Source organism: Elephantulus edwardii, unplaced genomic scaffold, assembly GCF_000299155.1.
Source record: "Elephantulus edwardii isolate Elephantulus edwardi_28Jun2011 unplaced genomic scaffold, EleEdw1.0 scaffold00053, whole genome shotgun sequence".
Taxonomy (NCBI): Eukaryota; Metazoa; Chordata; class Mammalia; order Macroscelidea; family Macroscelididae; genus Elephantulus; species Elephantulus edwardii.
Window position 1 is genome coordinate 16,463,179 of NW_006399803.1, and position 6,178 is coordinate 16,469,356.

Below are 6,178 nucleotides of genomic sequence, written 5' to 3' on the forward strand. Positions count from 1 at the left end.
GCTTTTGGTAGTATTGCCATTTTCACAACATTGAGTCTTCCTATCCATGAGCAAGGGATATTCTTCCACTTTTCAAGATCTCTTTTTTTTCTTGTAGTAATGTTTGCAATGGTGAATAATGCTGCTATGAACATTGGTGAACTAGTCTTCATTTGTGCCTCAGTTCTCATATTCTCAGCGTATATTCCAAGCAGTGGAATAGCTTGGTCATATGGAATGTCTATGTTCAGTTTTTTGAGGAAGCGCCAAGCTGCCTTCTAGAATGGCTGTACCATTTTACAATCCGATCAATAATGCATAAGAGTTCCTATCTCTCCACATCCTCTCCAACATCTATTACTGGCTTCCCTGTTAAACTTTGCCCCTGTTATTGGAATGAGATAGTACCTCCTTGTGGTTTTGATTTGCATCTCTCTTATTGTCACTGATTTTGAGCATAAAGGAAGTCTGGTGACTTAGTAATGAAGAACTGAGCTGCTAACTCAGAGGTACTTGGTTCAAATCTACCCACCGCTCTATGTATTAACAATATCATCATTATAACCCTATAGGATCAGTGTTGCCCAAATAGACATTAAGGGACATATAATCTGTGTATCGGTCTGTTTAAAAATTGGTTAAATATGACAGTCCTCTATATTACTTTATATCAGGTATTTAGAATAGTGCCATACTCTTAGTAGATTCTCTTTGTGCATATTAAGTTGTTTAAAATAATAGTTCTAAAGGTTTTTTAAATCCTCAAGAAGAGCATAACTACATTTCTGTTTTCTCTAAGTTGCCTTTATGCTTTCATAAAGAATATTCCACAGACCAATATTATACACTACCAGTGTCCAGGCGTTGGGCAGATAAAGATGGAAAGATTCTCATATAATCTCATATATATGTGAAAATTATGTGCACAGGGGCTGCAAAACAAATGGTATACTCATATTCTCTTTTAAAAGCCAACTGCTAATAAGTTTTCATTGCTGATAGAAAGACCTCTCCTTCATCCTGGCCATGACAAGATTGTTCTTCCTGCCTTTATACTTCTGTTTAAAATTAAAAAATTGCTTATTTGTGTGTTTTAATGTACAATTTGAAAATGCCACCCCTGTGCTTGTTTGTTTTAATGATCTAATGTGAGAAAACACCTCAGGAGATAATCCACCTGCCCCCTCCCCCTACTCAGAGTTCTTATGATTCCCTGATTGTTTCTGGAACTGTCTGCGAAAAAAGTCATTTATTTTTGTTAAAATTAGGAACTAGAAAAGAAAGGTGGGATTTAATCCAACTGAGAATTTCTACCATCTATCTTTTTAATGTGTTAGGAGTAGAAAATTATGAAAAGCATTTCTTTTTATAAGCTTTTTCATTTTGCTGTTGTTATGTGCTATCGAGTCAGAGTGGACTCAGCTGGCCCTCCAGCTGATTTTCAGAGGTATTTGCTGCAGAAGGTCAAGGATTGCAGCCTTCAGTATGGATTGAATGAAGTTCCACTTCAAGAAAACAGAGATTCTAACCACTGGACCAATTGATAGCATCATGCTAGATGATGAAGAGATTGAGATTGTTAATAGTTTCAGTTTACTTGGCTCTATAATCAACACTTTTGGTACCAGCAGCCAGGAAATCAAAAGAAATATTGCACTAAGAAAGTCTGCTCTCAGGGACCTTTCCAGAGTACTGAAAGGTGATAATGTCAGTCTAGAGACTAAGGTGCACCTGATCCACGTCATGGTCTTCACAATTACTTGCTATGCATCAGAAGTCTTGACAGTGACTAAGGATGATATAAGAAGAATTGATGCCTTTGAGTTGTGGTGCTGGAGAAAAGTATTAAATATACTGTGGACTGCTAAGAGACCAAACAGAATTGTCCTAAGAGAGAGTGGAACCAGATTGCTCCTTGGAGGCAAAGATTTTGAAGCTCCATCTCACACATACTTTAACCATATTGCAAGGTCCTTGGAGAGGGACATCATGCTTGGGAGGGTGGAGGTACAGTGCAAGAGAAGAAGACCCTGGATGAGATGGACTGACTCAGTGGCTGGGGGATGGGGGTAATTGTGTCAGAGAAAATAAAGTTGGCACAGGACAGAGCAGGATTCAGAGCTGTTGCACATAGGGTCACTATGAGTTGCAAGCAACTCGATGGCACATAACAATAACAAATCGCACAGGAGGCAATTGTTCATCTTTTTCCCATGGAGCAGCTGATGGATGTGAAAGGGCTACACTTGGGTTGGCAGCGCGGCTCCTTACTAACTAGTCCACCACAGCTTAACTGAAAATCAAACCAGTAACTGCCTACTGTTGCCTCATTGTCGCTCCTGATGATCTCATGTTTGTCACCTTGTGCTCCGCACGGTACGCAGTGGCTGGCTTTCTCAGAAGTAGGTCAGCAGGCCTTCTTCCCAAGGCATTCTCAGTACACTCACTCTTCCGGTCTTTCGGAAGTTGATACCAGCTGAGCATGTTAGCCATTTGCAACAGCAAATAAAGTCCTCTGTTGGAGAAATTACTGTATTAGTTAGTTGTCTATTGTTGTGTAATATATTATCCCTAGAATTTAGCAGCTTGAAACAGCAAACATTTATTCCCTCACACAATTTCTGAGGATTCCCAGCTGGGTAGTTCTGGTAAGACTGCAGTCAAGCTGTCACCTGGGGCCGCCGTCATCTGACTGGAGCTGGAGAATCCACTCCCAGAGGCCTCACTTGAGTGGCAGTTGACTGTCGATCTCAGCACCGCACCGTAAGGACCTCTCCACGCTGCTGCTTGAGTGTTCTCCCCTCATGACTCGGGGGTCTTCACAATGATTTAAGAGAGAGCAAGGAGGGAGCCACGGTGCTTTTTGTGATACAGTCTCAACTTCAACCTTAACTTCTGCTTTAATCCACCCATTAGAAGCAAATCATCATTCCAGGCATACTTAAGGGGAGGAGTGACCGTGATTCCGAAAGAGATTATGAAAGAAGTTATGGACATATATTGTTGTTGAGTACCATCGAGTTGGAGCCAAACTGTAACTGTCCCTCCAGCAGGCTTTCAGAGGCTGTAAATTGTAAGTGAGGAGATTGCCCACCTTTTGCTGACGGATGTGAACCACATACTTTTGAAGTGGCAGTGCAGTTCCTTACCACTAAGCCATTAAAATATAGGTCTCTGGACCTACATTCAGCAGCCACAATAATTAGCAGGAATGGCTATTGACATTTTGTAAAGTGTTTAGGTGGTATTGGCACAAGGAAGCTGGAAGTGAGAGAAACAAAGCTAAACCAGCCAGTCTGCAGGGGTATGTGGGGTGGAAGGGTGATAAACTATACCATATGATATGAGAGGGTGATAAACTCATAGGCTCCAAAAACACGAGACATTTTCTTTCTTTCTATTTGTCAATTGTAGACTTGACAATCAAGGCTATACCCTGATAGCTGAAAATAGTGCAGACTTATATGATCCAATGCCTTTGCTTTTATGCAAAATAGGAGATAAAATTCTAGAACACCTGAGCATCTGGGTCATTATCTTCTTCACTCTAAAGCCAATTTCATTATTTGTGATTTTTTTCACTTCTGCCTTAAGAAATCTTTTCCGCACCTTTTCATTTTAAGACCATTTCTAGCCCCGCTGTGTCTTTCCCTTCACTTCTCCTCTGTCCTAGCTTTCCCGCTGAAGTCTTTCCAGCTGAAAGGACTGTGGCAGGCGTGGCGCTGTCATTCACTTCCCTGTGCCCCTCACAGTCCTTCCAGTACACTCTCTATCCAGCCCCTCCGTTTTCCACTCTGCACTCTAGTGCTGCTCTTAGTCACATTATAACATCCTATTACTGAATATTTCAGGGGCCAAAGCCCAGGCTGTCCACTTAGTCATCTCTCTCCACATTTGTATTATTCACAGCAAGGTGCATGCACACAAATCCTCTAAGTCCTTCAGGCTTTTCTTTTCATTTCCCCTTCAAATATGAATCACCTAGCAACATTTATTGAAGACCAATTGCACACAAAGCCATATTCCTGTTACCGTGAGCATCATAAAGAAAATCAGAGGCATGGTCTCTGCCCTTAAGATGTTTGTCCTCTACTAAAATCTGAATTTTAAAAAAATTAAAATAATAATAGCATGCAGATTCCTGTTTATATTCAATAGATTGACATGTTGTCCAAGTGACAATTATCAAATTGAAGGTTTCTGCTTTTGTATGCCTGTTAATTGAGAGCACAAGCTGTCTTTTGGATGAAGTAAATGCTTATGTTTTGATGAGAAATATTGCTACAAGAAATCCATTGCCTGAGTTGTACTTCCTCATATTAGAAACACATTTCAGCCACTTTGAAATGGTTTTCACACATTTTACTGGTTTTTGAAACCAGCAAATAAAGCACTTATGAATAATCTTTTTTAAAAAAAGAAGATACACCTTATTAAAGTGACAGATAATTAGTTACACTGATAAATGGTGTGTAAAGAAAGCAATAATTTATTGTTTGGTTTTTGCTCTTTTGTCATGACATCTGCCCTATTCTTTGGTTTACTTTTCTTTTAATGGACTGTTGTTCCAAAGGGTGAATAAGGGAATTGTGAGCTGTGCAGAGTTGATAAGAGGTAAGAAGAAAGTGCAATCCATGAAGTAGCAGAAGACGAGGCCCTGGAGGGAGCACAGAGGGAGTGAGAAGGCCTTCAGAGCTCATTAATAAGAACTAACTTGGTACAAGAAGCAATGGGTATTCATTGCAAGTTTCTGAAAAAGGAGAACACTATCTTGATCAAATTGGTTAATAGGAGAGATACCAAGAAGCAAATACACCTGGAACAAAATAATTAGGAAGCGGCTGCCTGCGATCTAGGGAAATGGCACAATGAAAAATGAAAGAGGCAGAGATGTGTCTAAGTGACAATGGGTATAGGAAGCTAATGAGTGAGGAGTTGTATGGTCTAAAACAGTAGCATGACATGCATGTTGGTTTTATAAAAATAATCAACTCATTTTTCAAACTATTCAATTGTGGTTGGACATTTGGGCTGTTTCCATGTTATTGCAATGGTGAATAATTCTGCTGTGAACACTGGTGTATAAATCTCCACTTGTGCCTTAGATCTCATTTTCTCAGGGTATATCCCAAGAAGTGGAATAGAATCATATAATGGAATAGGTCATATAGAATTTCTCCATGTTCATAGAGTTTCCGGAGGCATGCTATTTCAGAAGTGGATGCCACTCCTGCTTTCAAGCTTGTTTTAATCGGGATGCTCCACCAAACACTGTCCACCATGGGTAATCATTATCGCACTTGACACATCGGTGTCACAGTGTTTAGCATCACAGCAACCCCAAGTTACTTCTGTAGAGCAAATGAACAGACCAGTGCTACACCACTTAGAAGAATGTTTAACCAAAAGCAATTAAAACCAGGCCTGACAGCCGCAGATTAAAATCACCCACCTTTGGCTTGGTAGCATCACCTTCTATTCACTAGGCCAATAGAGCTCTCTTGTTGTTGTTGTTGTTAATACGTGGAGAAACATTGCAAGTTATCCAAGTGTTCAGGTATTTCATAGGGTCCCTATGAGTCATGTACAACTCGACAACACTTAACAACAACAACATAGAATTTCTATGTTCAGCTTCTTGAGAAAGTGCCAAACTGCCTTCCAGAGTGCTTGTACCATTTTACAGTCCCATCAACAATGTATATTTTGCTATCTCACCACATCCTCTCCAACATTTGTTAGTTGCTTTCCTGCTAAACTTTGCTACTGCTATTGGAGTGAATGGTAATCTCATTTTGATTTGCATCTCTCTTATTGCCAGTGATTTTGAGCATGTCTTGGTGTGTCTGTTTGCCATCCAAATATCTTCCTTTGTGAAAATTCCTTCCATGCCTTTTGCCCATTTTGTAATTGTGATGGAATACTATGCAGCATGCAGAAGCAATGGTTTTGTAAATTACTACCTAACTTGGGAGGAACTGGAGAACATTATGCTAAGTGAACTAACTCAGCCCCATAAGGACAAATACTGTATTAGACCATTATTGTAGAACATGTATGAGGATCCAAGGGGCATGGGGAGCAGAGGGGTGAAGATGAGCAGGGGGATAATTACAGGGCCCTACAATTTGATGGATAGAGGGAGGGATGAGTGAAGGAAATGGGAGAGATCTGGTGTGAAAAACAATGTCTATGAACT

At 40.2% G+C, this 6,178-nt stretch overlaps 1 protein-coding gene across 1 annotated transcript in view; it reads left to right on the plus strand.

Moving 5' to 3' along the window:
* Positions 1–6,178, plus strand: part of MAML3 (mastermind-like 3 (Drosophila)) — a 615,975-nt gene that overhangs the window by 383,494 nt on the left and 226,303 nt on the right. The gene's annotated exons all lie outside the window — the stretch shown is intronic.